The sequence below is a fragment of the Leucoraja erinacea genome, chromosome 26 (genome assembly GCF_028641065.1).
Source record: "Leucoraja erinacea ecotype New England chromosome 26, Leri_hhj_1, whole genome shotgun sequence".
In the NCBI taxonomy this organism is placed as follows: domain Eukaryota; kingdom Metazoa; phylum Chordata; class Chondrichthyes; order Rajiformes; family Rajidae; genus Leucoraja; species Leucoraja erinaceus.
This window is the reverse complement of record NC_073402.1, coordinates 10,851,877-10,865,226: the sequence shown is the minus strand read 5'-3', so window position 1 is coordinate 10,865,226 and position 13,350 is coordinate 10,851,877. Positions and strand designations below refer to the sequence as shown.

General features: G+C 43.3%; 1 protein-coding gene across 5 annotated transcripts in view; it reads left to right on the top strand.

Annotated features, from left to right (window-relative positions):
- The window catches only part of LOC129709656 (adhesion G protein-coupled receptor B2-like), a 545,832-nt gene that overhangs the window by 52,512 nt on the left and 479,970 nt on the right, over positions 1-13,350 (top strand). The window contains exon 1 of one of the 5 annotated variants that reach the window (XM_055656142.1): positions 9,489-9,608. The exons of the other annotated variants lie outside the window; for them this stretch is intronic. The gene's annotated coding sequence lies outside the window, so the exon portion shown is untranslated. Of the gene's footprint in view, positions 1-9,488; positions 9,609-13,350 lie in introns of those variants that run through there. 5 annotated transcript variants of the gene reach the window in all.

Genomic DNA, 13,350 nt, shown 5'->3' with positions numbered 1-13,350 from the left:
TCTTCCTTGACAGCAATGCAACACCTCCACCTCTTGCCCCTACAATTTTATCACACCTGAAGCAACGAAATCCTGGAATATTTAGTTTCCAATCACAGCCCTCCTGCAACCTTGTTTCACTGATCGCCACAACATCATACTTCCAGGTGTCAATCCAGGCTCTAAGCTCATCCACCTTTCTTACAATGCTCCTAGCATTAAAATATACAGATTTAAGAGACCCACCCCCTCTTATTCTCTGTTTATTACCTTTTTCTTCTTTCTCCCCTACATTTTGGGTACGAGTGCTACCCTTCTCTGCCTCCTGCCTCACACACTGACTGCTACCTTTCCCTATTGTAGTCCCTCCCCCCTGTTTCTGTGCTGTTCCATGATACGGTAAGGATTCTGTTTCCAGAAATCAATTCCATCCTATTTCTTTATTCTCCATTGTGATAATTAATCCTTCATTTAATCTAAGTCATGTTGCTCATCGTTGTCCTGTTCGAGTTGGACGTTTCGTTGCTGTTCATTGTTTAATTTCAGTATATTTGACAATTAAACACTCCTGAATCTTTATGTTTCTATCTTGCCTATTGTGTAGCACCCTTGTTATTGCTCCTGACCCATTCGACCATAAAACATAGGAGCAAAATTAGGCCATTCAGCCCATCGAGTCTATACATCAGTCAATCATGGCCGATTATTTTTCCCTTTCAACCCCATTTTCCTGCCTTCTCCCCATAACCTTTGATGACCTTCCTAATCAAGACCCTATCAATCTTTACCTTAAAAAATACCCAATGTTGTGGCCTCCACAGCTGTCCTTGACAATAAATACCACTGATTCACCATCTCTGGTTAAAGAAATTCGTCTTCATCTTCAATCTGAAGCTATGTCCTTTTATTCTAAAGCCGTGCCCTCTGGTTCTACACTCTCCCATTACTGGAAACATCCTTTCCACATCCACTCAATTGAGGCTTTTCATTATCCGGTAGGTTCCGATGAGAACTCCCTCAACCTTCTAAACTCCGGTGAGTACAGGCCCAGCGCCATCAAATGCTCATCATACGTTAACCCAATCATCCAAGGATAAATCTCGTAAACTCCTCTGGATCCTCCCTAAAGCCAGCATATCATCAGATATGGGGCAAAAACCGCTCACAATTTTGCATATGTGGCCTCTCCTAATAAAGGCATGACATCCTTACTTTTATATTCTAGTCCCCATAAAATTAATATTAACATTGCATTTGCCTTCCTTACTGCCAATTTAGCTTGTGAATTAACCTTTGGGAATCCTGCACCAGCATTCCCAAGTCCCATTTGCACATCCGATTCCTGATTCCTCTCCCCATTTAGAAAATAATCTATGTTTTTATTCCTTCTACCAAAATACATGGCTATACAATATGGTACACGGTATTTAATTTGCCACTTCAATGCACACTTTCACAACCTGTCCAAGTACTTCTGCATTCTCCCTGCTTCCTCAACACTACTTGTCCCTCCACCTATTCTTGTATCATATGCAAAACTTTGTCACAATTCACTTATTCAGATCATTAAAATATAATGTGAAAAGTAACGACCAAACTCTTTGCTTCGGCAATTCAGCCAATCTCCTATCCATCCTAGTACCCTGCCTCTATAACCATGTGCTCATATCTTGTTTCGCAGCCTTAAGTATGATACCTTATCAAAGGCCATCTGAAAATCCAAGTCAAAAACATCCACTGACTATCCTTTGTTTATCCTGCTTATTAATTCCTCAATGAATTTCAACAGATGTGTCAGGCAAGATATCTCCTTCATAAAACCATGCTGATGTCGGTTTATTTTATCATGTACTTCCAAGTAACTCAGACCTCATCCTTGGTAATGGACTCTAAAATGTTACCAATCACAGAAGTCAGACTAACTTGCCTATAATTTCCTTTCTTCCGCCTCGCTCCCTTCTTAAACAGTGGAGTTACATTCGCGATTTTCCAGTCCTCTGGAACCATTCCTGACTCCAGTGATCCTTGAAAGATCACTACTAATGCCTCCACAGTCTCAACAGCTACTTCTTTCAGAAGCCTAGGGTGTAGTCCACCTATTCCAGATGACATCCACCTTCAGACTGAAAGGTAATGATGCCTGAGAGGGTCACTTCATGCGGGTGTGCCTCTTAAATAGTGCTCTATTACAAGCATCTTGACAGTCAATTGATTATAGGTAAAGATAGATAAAATACATTCTGTGCATGGAATCATTTAGCTGACTGCATAATGAATAATATATATGGAATTTACTATCCATAATCCAACAGGCACCATTAACATACTAGTATACCTTTCACGATTTATTCATATTATGATGTATGATGTTACTCTCCTCTAATCACCACCATTTATAAACTATAGATAGACACAAAATGCTGGAGTAATTCAGTGGTTCGAGCAACATCTCTTGAGAAATTAGATAGGTGACTTTTCTGGTCAGGACCCTTCTTCAGACTGTGGTAGGGGGAATGGGAAAAATTAGAAGCAAAAAGAGATAGGACAAATCATGGCTGGCAACAAATGACCTCGGGTGAGGGGGTTTCCTGATAAGGCAGATTGTTGAACAAAGATTAGAGATAGAAACAGGTGCGAGCCCAAGAGGGATAAATAACTGTGAAGCTAGATAACAGATTCTTAGTGAATGGGTGGTGTGGAAAAAACAGAAACAGGGTCTGTCGGCTCAGGGGAAGGTAGTGGAAGTTCAGGGGAAGTTACTAAAAAAATGGGGAAATTGATAATCATACCGTTGGGTTGTCATCTATCAATATGAAGTGCTGTCCCTCCAAGTTTGCATGTGGCTTCACACTGGCAATGGAGGAGGCCCAGGACAGAAAGATCAGTCTGGAAATTGGAATGGAAACGGGAATTAAAGTGGTTAGCAAATGGGATATTCAGTTGGCCTTGCTGGACCAAATGCAAGTGTTTGGCAAAGTAGTCGCTGAGAGATAGTCCATGTGCATTTGAGGGCAGGGTGAAAGTTAGTGGTGAAGTTCATGAAGTCCATGAGTTCTGCATGGATTCCCATGCAGTCACCGATGTAGCAGAGAAAGTGTTGGGGGATAGGGCTAGTGTATGCCTGGAACAAGGGCTGTTCGAAGTATCAAACAAAAAGGCAGGCATACCTGGGGCCCATGCAAGTGCCCATGGCTACATGTTCAAGTTAAAGAAAGTAAGAGTTGGAAGGGGAATTGTTGAGGCTGAGGACAAGTTCTGCGAGGCTGAGGAGTATGTTAGTGGAAGGAAATTGGTTTAGGGTGAGGACAATTCCTGCTAGGTAGAGGAGAATGTTAGTAAATTGGGGGATTAGATTAGTGTCCTCTAACTTCATCTACTGCATCCAGTATTCTTGATGTGAGCTCCTGTACACCGGTGAGACCAGAGTAGCTAATGTTGTGCCATTATTTAAGAAGGGCAGTAAGGTCAAGCCAGGGAATTACAGGGCCTTGAACTTGACATCAATGGTGGGAAAGTTGTTGGAGAGTATCCTGAGGAGCAGGATCTCCAAACATTTGGATAGGCAGGGACTGATTAATGATGGTCAGCAAAGGAATGTGTGTAGGAAATAGATATTTTTGGAAGAGAACGCCAAGAACGCAATGTTGCAAATGCACGCAAATGGGCAGTGGACATTATCTATGTGGAGTTTTGGAAGGCCTTTGAAAAGCTCCCCATGGTATGGTCATCTGGAAAGTTAGTGTATGTGGAATCCAAGATGAGCTAGCCATTTTGTATCAAAATTGGTTGGAGGAAGGAGTCGGGGAAGTTTTTGGGTTTTGGGCAGTCTCTAGATTGAGATGGAATCTAGAAATTTGGAAATGTCTGAGATTTCTGAAAATTTGAGATGTCTGAGACTTTAGTGTAATGCATAGTGTAGGGAGGGCTGGGGTAATAAGGAATTGTCGACGTCAAACCCTTCAATAAGACACGTGGATGACTTGATTAACCATCAGCAGTGGGTTTATTTTACTTGCACAAGGAAAGAGTGTCACAGGCTGTGATCACAACTCTAAAGTTGTCAGTGCAGGAAATTCATACACCAAAAAGATAACAACTGAGGAAGTACAGATGTGATGTAGATTGATATGTTAATTTCAGGAATTGTGCTTTACTTTTACATTGTACAAAAGTCGCAACTTCTTGGTTCTGCTTGCAATATGATGCAAAGGTAAGCATACTTAATATGTTCATAATTTGACACTGGATCGTGACTTTTTGGGTCTTGGCTTAACGTGGTACACAGATAAGGAAGTTAATGTGTTTAATGGCATATACCAGCTGCTGGCTCTTGAGTGCCACATGTGTCGAGGTAGTGACAATTAGTATATTGTCAACAAATGCTATCAAATGTCTTTTGGCTTTCGCACGCAACCGAGCACAAAGGTAACATTAATGAAGGTGTTAATATCGAGTCTAACTGGCAACTTGAACTAATGTATTAATAAACATCTCCAACAGTTTTGGGGACTTCCCCAGGATGCATGTTGTACACTAAACTGTCAGGTGTCCCAATCAAGTGCTCTGCTTGTTATGCTGTGAAGTACTAATAACAGGTTTTCTAGATGCAGTGTGGTCTAATTTACCCTCAAGACAGAATATTGGATGGGGGAATTATGCCATTCCATGTGCTCCTTACTCTAAAATTATATAAGATTGTAGTAGATATCATTTTCAGTTGAAGTAAAACCCAGTACTTGGGACTCAAATTTAAATGCTTGTAGAACCCAGGTGATGAAATAAAAAAAATAGCCTGACAATACATTTTCATACAAATGTATAGCACCATCCTGGAAAGTTTCCAATCGGGTTTCAGGGCCCACCACAGCACAGAGTCTGCCTTGTTGAAGGCACATAACGACCTTCTTGTCGCCATTGACTCCGGCGACTGTGCAATCCTGCTCCTTCTCGACCTCAACGCAGCATTTGATGTGGACCATCCTAATTGACCGTCTCCGGTACGGGATTGGTATTGATGGCACTGCCCTGAGCTGGTTCGTCTCCTACCTCAAAGATAGGAGTTTCTCTACAAACATGGGCAACTCTTTCTCCTCCCCAGCTAGCGTTTGCTGCGGGGTTCCACAAGGCTTCATCCTCGGCCTCATTCCCTTCTCTCTGTATATGCTCTCCTTAGGCCAAGTTATTCAAAGGCACGGCATTTCCTTCTACTGCTATGCAGACAATACACAGCTCTATCTCCCCCTGAAACCCAACAACCGATCAAATCGACTCAGCCTTATGCACTGCCTCGAGGATATAAAGTGTTGGATTGCCCAGAACTTCCTCCAACTAAATGAGAGAAAGTCTGAGGTCATCCTACTCGGCTCCTCGGACTCCATCAAAACGATAGCAGGCAGCTTTGGAAGCCTTACCCTCTTACTCAAACCTCACGCCAAAAACCTTGGTGTGATATTTGACTCCGCACTGAAGTTTGACAAACAAGTCAATGCCGTGGTAAAAGCTAGCTTCATCCAGCATCGTACGATAGCTAAAATCAAACTATTCCTCTAATCTGACGATCTTGAAAAGATCATCCATGCATTTATCTCCTTCCGCCTTGATTACTGCAACTCCCTTTACACTGGCATCAGCCAATTATCCATGTCCCGCCTGCAATTGGTCCCAATTGCTCTTAAAGTTTTATTCTCCAAAATGTTGCAATTGACATGCTTAGCTCAAGGACTTCCTCTCCCCTTCCTCTCCCCCTCCCCTTCCTCTCCCCCTCCCCTTCCTCTCTCCCTTCCCGTCCGCTCTCCCTCCCCGTCCGCTCTCCCCCCCCTCCTCTCTCCCCCCCCTCCTCTCTCCCCCCCCTCCTCTCCCCCCCCCCCTCCTCTCTCCCCCCTCCTCTCTCCCCCCTCCCTCTCCCTCTCCTCTCTCTCTCCCCCCTCCTCTCTCCCCCTCTCCCCCCCTCCACCCCCTCCTCCTCCCTTCTCCTTCCTTTTCTCCCCTCTTTCCCCTCCCCTCCCCCCCTCTCCCCTCTCCCTCTCCCCCTCTCCCCCCCTCCCCTCCCCTCTCTCTCCTCCCCCCCCCCTCCTCTCCCTCCCCCTCTCCTCTCCCTCCCCTCTCCTCCTCCTCCCCCTCCCCCCTCTCCTCTCCCCTCCCCCTCTCCTCTCCCCCTCCCCCTCTCCTCTCCCCTCCCCCTCACCTCTCCCCCCCCTCTCCTCTCCCCTCCCCCTCTCCTCTCCCTCTCCTCTCACCTCCCCCTCTTCCCCTCTCCTCCACTTCACCCACCCCTCTCTACCCCCCCTCACCAACCCTTCCCCCTACCCCTGTCTCCCCTTCACCCTCCCCGCTCTCCTCCCCCTCCCCCTCCCCATCCTCATCCCCTCTCTCTCTCTCCTTCCCCTCCCCCCCCCCTCTCCTCCCCTCCCCACTCTCTCCCCATCTCCCCTATCCACTCTCTCCCCATCTCCCTCTCCCCTCCTCCCCCACCCTCCCATCCTCTCCTCCCCCCCCCCCCCTCTGTCTCTTGCCCTTCTGTCTCTGCCCCTCTCTGCGTCTCCCCATTCTCTCTTTGCCCTCACTCTCTACCCCCCCCCTCCCCCCTCTAGACACTCCTGCGAGTTGGGGGCTATGCGTCAGTGGATAGGGCGGTTGGGGTAAAAGGAGCAAATAATAATAATATATAGTATCAAGGGGGGTAGTTAGCATGTGTGCGGTGTGGTAGTTAGTGTGTGTGACGCCACATCCCGCCTGCCCACCCCCCCCCCCCCCCCCACCCCCTCTCAAGTCAATGCCGTGGTAAAAGCTAGCTTCATCCAGCATCGTACGATAGCTAAAATCAACGTTGGGGGAACACTTGGGTCTGCACTTGGTCTAGTATACTTATAAAAGTCTTGTCTTGTTTCTATGTGTGTGTGTCTGTCTGTTATTGTCTTTTCGCCAACACGGTACACGATAGTGCTAACATTTTTGCAGAATCTTACTCAGCTTTTTCCACGTTGTCCATCTAATAAGTTTCCTTCAGATTTGATGTTATATTTCACGTTATTGATATTTCAAGATTTAAAAAAGCCAACTTTAACAAGATTTTTACTGTTAAAATCTTTCCTGCCAGCTTCCAACAAACTTTGATACAAAGTCGCAATACAGGAACACTGTGCTTCCACTATCACAGTCCTCAGCCGACATTTGCAACAATCTTACCATCATACAGCACTTACTCCAACTCCTGCAAGCAAGTGCTTCAACAGGAGGGGGTGGGTGAATTGGTATTGCAATTGAACGTGCTGCGGCAGACAGGTGAAGTCCAATTGGATTTTTTAAGTCCAGTGCTGGGGGAGGCAGGGGAGTGGTGGAATCTTACGTTGGGGAGCAGGTTGAGTTGGGGGACCATGCCTTACGTGGGGGCTATGGGATAGTGGTGGAATATTGCATTGGGGAACAGGCTGCGTTGGGGGACTAGGCCTCCCATGTGACAGGACCCAGTTGGTCAAGAATACTATTAAAAGTCTTGACCTGTCTGTCTGTCTTCTTAGGAGCTATGCCAAAACGGTACACAAGACACTAAATTTTTTGCAGAATCTTACTCGGCATTTTCCCGTGGTCATTCGTATCAAGTTTCTTCACATTTGATATTATATTTCACGTTATTGATATTTAAAGCTTTAAAAAATCCAACTTTAACAAGATTTGTACTGTTAAAATCCTTCCTGCCAGCTTCCAACAAACTTTGATACAAAGTTGCAATACAGGAACACTCTGTGCTTCCACCAACCTTTCACCTGAATGGGATATCACTATAGCCAGGATGTTTAGGCACTAAAAAAACTCTGAAATAGGCACTAAAAAACTCTGAAATAGGCAGGCAACAAGGCATAATAAAATTACAAAAAAGGCATGAAAAATACATTTATTGACAAAAAAAAAGCATAAAATGCATAAAAAGGCATATATTTCCACCACCAAAATATGGTTAAAAATGATAATATAAAGGTAAACTACATTAAATGACCAAAGTTGCCTGATTACACATAATTACTAGCATTTTTACCAAATTATCTGGTGCTAAACTATGCCGTCTGTCAGACAGTTATGAAAAACGTCTTTCTACCTCAGCTGAGGTCAATAGTGCATACCCGAAACAAGGGACAGACTCTATATTCATGTCGTGCATTACAACTCCCTTTGAGAACTTTAGCTATGTTTTGTATTTCGTCAAGATCTTTGTTGGCTAAAATCACTCACATTTTCTGTGTATGTCTTTACCTACATCACCAGGAACTTTACGAATATCGTCAGTTACTTTGTTGAAAACCCTCAAGTTATTCACTAATGTTTCACCATGTTTCTCAAGGGAAGTGATAGCTTGTGTGAAGTTTGCTAAATTGGAAGCAATAAACACAAGATCATGGTGGAGGGACTTTTTTAGCATGATTTCACTGACGATCCTGACTGCAGCAGATTCTTCTTCTTCAAAACAGTTGACGATTTCTTTCATCTTTTCAAAATTTGCAGCATAGTAGAGTACAGCAGAGAGCCATGTACCCCACCTAGTCAAAACGGGCAGAGGAGGTAGCAGAATCTCAGGTGCCAATTCCTTGAACAACTGCACACGTGAAGATGCATTGAGGAAGATTTTCGTGACATTGGAAACTAGGCAATCGACATTTGGTAACAAGCTACATATGTGCTTGGCAATTCTATGAAGTCCTTGAGCTAAGCATGTCAATTGCAACATTTTGGGGAATAAAACTTTAAGAGCACGCGCATCTTTTTACATATACGAAGCTGCATCAGTCACAAACATTCTCGTGTTTGATACCTTCTGGCCAAAGTACAGCAAGTGAAGATATAAATAACTGAGCAATAGTTGAGCTGTTTGACTTCTCCAATACTTCCGATGTCAACAAATACTCCTTTGATGGTTGACCTGCCTCCATGGAACCGATGACCACATTGGCAACATATCTCCCCACAGCATCGGTTGTCTCGTCTATTGAGATCCATATTTTGTTGCTTGCAACTTCATCTCTAGTTTTCTGCACAACAATGTTGAAGTAACCGTCAACATAATTTTTCCGTAATGATGAATTGCTTGGTATAGGTTCATCTATGTATTTCTCTAAAAAAACCTCTGAGAGATTTGTTTTCCAATTTCCACAGTGGAATCCCAGCATCAATGAATGCCTTGCACAGATCACTCAAAAACTCAGATTTGTGACTGGAGTCGGCAGTAAATGTAGTGAGGAGACAAGCTTGGGTACTTCCCTTGGGTAGTCTACACCCCAGCGGTATAAAATTGACTTCTCAAATTGTAGATAGCCCTTGTATTCTCCCTCCTCCCCTCCCCCTTCACAGCTCTCCTTCTAGTCCTACTGTCTCTGCCTCTACCTTTCTTTATCCCGCCCCCCCCCACATTAGTCTGAAGAAGGGTCTTAACCCAAAACATCGCCTATGCCTTCCCTCCATAGATGCTGCCTCAGCCGTTGAGTTTCTCCAACATGTTTTGTCTACCTTTGATTTTTCCAGTATCTGCAGTTCTTTCTTAAATTGATCGCGGAGAAGATTGAACCAGCGGGCAGCGGCACGAACGAATAAACGACCGATGATGGCGCCCCCTGTTTCACCCCAGTGGTGGAAGTTTTCTTGTAAGTTATATTATGTTAACATGTTAATAATAACATTAATATTAACGTGTTGACATAGAAAACGTCATTGTAATCATGGTACAACTAGAGAAAATTAGACTAAGTGGGACCCATTGGGTCCCAGCATCTCACGGGAGGGCTGGTCCCCCAACGCAATATTCCACCTCCACCAATTCCAATATTGGTGGCCAGTGGGAGGGGGGGAGGGGGCTTTCTGGAACGCTAGTCTGGGTGTTGTCGGCTGAAGGGACTGGTTTCCAGAGGGCTAGTATGGACACTATGGGCCGAATGGATTATTGGGCTGGCGGCTCAGTCACTCAAGCCTGTTGTGCTGGCAGCTCACTCACTCACGGCTGGTGGGCTGGCAGTTGACACGGCTATTCCTTGAAATTCCATTACAAGCAGGGTGCAAGGCCACCAAATTCAAGTGCAGTTTCATACCATTTCAAGCAGGGTGCAAGGCCACTAAAGACAGCGAGTCGTGACCTCTCCCTCCACCATCTTGCATAGACTGAGTCACGCCCACACTTCTGGGTTTCATAGTCTCTCCCCCCTCCCAGCAGAAGAGGCATGGCCTTCTTGGTGTGATTGACAGGGGAGAGAATCTCAACATTTTTTAAACACTAATAACTCTTTTATTTTTCATCGATGGGAAAAATCCTCGGTACCTGATGAGCGGAGGGGGACTCTGAGTAAGATGGCCAAAAATCACAGCCGCACGCAGTAGCGTCTTTTCTAAAATGATTATAAAACGCAAACAGGAAGTGGTCAACATTAGACTTTTAATTATATAGAAGGCAAGGCAATTTTAATTAGGCAAGGCAACTTTAATTAGGCAAGGCAAGTTTAATTAGGCAACGCAGCTTTAGCATTTCCAAACCACAGGCAACACAGCTTTAGCATTTCCAAACCAAAGGCAACACAGCTTTAGCATTTCCAAACCAAAGGCAACACAGCTTTAGCATTTCCAAACCAAACGCAACACAGCTTTAGCATTTCCAAACCAAAGGCAACACAGCTTTAGCATTTTCAAACTATATTTTCAAACCACATTAAGGGCACTGACAGGTCAGTAAAACCACTCACAGTTTGGTAGACATGTGTTCAGTGTTATTCACAGCTCAGACTGAGAGACGTGACCCTCTCGCTCCCCCATCTTGCAGAGACTGACTGAGGCACTCAACACTTCCGGGTTTTATAGTCCCTCCAGAAGGGGCGTGGCCTTCAGGAAAGAGAATCTCAACATTTTTTAAACACTAATAATTCTTTTATTTGTCATCGATGGGAAAAATCCTCTTGTCCTGCGCAGCGGAGGGGGACTCTGAGTAAGATGGCCGAAAATCACAGCCGTAAGAGGCAGCGTTTTTTTTCTAAAATCAATATACAGAACACCAGGAAGTGGTCAAGATCAGACTTTTAGTAATATAGATAGATATAGGTATAGATAGCACGACCTTTTAGCAAAACGGCAAAAAAAGGCTGATTTAGGCACTCGATCGTGAAAAATGTTTTATCCTGGTGAAATCATCGAAAAGGGCATGAAAAGGCACATGGCAAAATCCTGGCTCTAGATATCACAGTCCTCCACCTGACATTTGCAACAATGTTTCCATCATACAACACTTACTCCAGGACAGGAGAGGGAGGATGAATAGGTATTGCAATTGGGGAAGTTAAGGTATGTGCGATTGCGATTCATAAATAAAAACTGATGATATGAAGGCAGGTAAATTATGTGGAACCTGTATAAAACACTGTTTTATAATAGATGGAGTATGACAATAGATGATTACATCTGATTGCAGTCTGAAAGATATTTGCAAGAGGGTTTCCAGAGTGAGGGATTTCTACTATAGATTGGAGAAACTGAGGTTGATCTCCTTAGGCAGACAAAGTTGAGTAGTGATATAAATAGGTAAACAGCATCATGACTGGCCTTATAAATGAAGGAACATTGATCGTATTTGTATATAGTTCAAGGACCTGCATGTGCAGATTTATAATTTTGCAAAATGTATTTTTAATACAGACATGTTAATGAGCAATGCCTTTGGAATCAGTCAAGGTTTCCAGGGAATGGGAAATGCACTTGTAAAATATGCTGTGGGGCAAGAGCAGAAGAATAATCTTTGTTTGAAGCTGGAATAAGTTCAATGAACCAAATAGCCTCCTTCAGTGCCATAACAATTTTTTTGCCTCTTTGATTTCTACTTAGCCCTGCCATCAAAATCGCATTTTTAATAATTGTGAATCAGCCAGGAGATTGATTACGAGTTAAATGTCTGAAGAAGGGTCTCGACCCGGAACATCACACATTCCTTCTCTCCAGAGATTCTGCCAGTTCTGCTGAGTTACTCCAGCATTTTGTGTCTACCTATGAGTTAAATACAACAGAATTTTAGTGTTTGGCCTATTACTGGTTATTCATTTCATCATAAATCTTTAACAGGATTTATCTAATGCTGCTGTGACCACATTTGCAATATTGTGAGCAGTTTTGCACTCCATATCTGAGGAAGGATGCACTTGATTTGAAGAGAGTCCCGAGGAACATGCTGGACCTGTGTGGTGCAGAACTGAGCAATGACTGGAAATTTAAGCAATCAAGAATAATAGAAATATCCAAAAGATCAAACAACATTAGCATTAAGAAATAAAACTGTTATTGATGCATGTACTGGGAAGAGTTGCATCTAACGTAAAAAATAGTAAAATTGTAGCTTCCTCTTTGATTAACACTAATTTTAATAACTTAATAGCTCCTCCCCTTCTTGTGTCAGTAATGAGGCTTAAAATTGTGGAGAAAATGAGCACTCACTATATCCAAGCTCATTATTTGTGCTCTTCCAAAAGGTCACTCCTCTGCCTCCTGCACTCCAAAGAAAAAAGTCCCAGCCCATCCACCTCTCCTGACAACTTAAGTTTGCAAGCCCAAGTAAAACCCCAATGCATCTTTTCTGCATCCTTACAACTGAAGCTTATGTTTATTTAGTCAGGTGAAATAGTCTTACTGATGGTTTTCACTGCAACAGCTCTTGACTATTGGAGGTATCTACCTTCTAGACATGAAACCTTGTTGATTCCTGTAATGTGAATGTTAATGACATGCAGATAATTATAAACCATACAGATCTAAGAAAAAAAGGATGTTGATAATCTTGGCTGTTGTGACAGATTATCTATGTACAGAACCCTTGGGTCTTTCAATGAGTGTTGGTATATTACACTCTTAATCATTTTCTGGTGCCACACACTACCATCTTGCACTGTTAAGTATAACCATTCTTCCAGGAAAGATTCCGACAGTACCATATGCGGCCCTTGAAATTTGTATTTTCAATTTCCAGGTGTCATTTACAAAATATTTTTTGTAACTATTTAAGTATATTCAAAATGACGAAAAGAGTATGACAATATATGACAATTATTCAATATGTATTATGAGTGTAATGATGAGAATGCAACTCAGCCATTAGAGACGAAGTGCAGTTTAAATTCAACATTTGTTTCTAACTCTGCTTGACAGATACCTCTATGGAAATGGATACGTTCAGATGATGGAGCCTCTATGGCCCATTGCTTCTAATCCTTCCAGATGCCAAGCTTACTGTCCGGAGATATTAAAGTGTCTTTAAAAGAACTTTTAAATTGGAGCTCATTGAGAAAATTACTATATAAGGATGTATTTGCATTATGATAAAGCCTCGCTATAACGGATCACCGGGGGGTGGGGGTGGGGAAG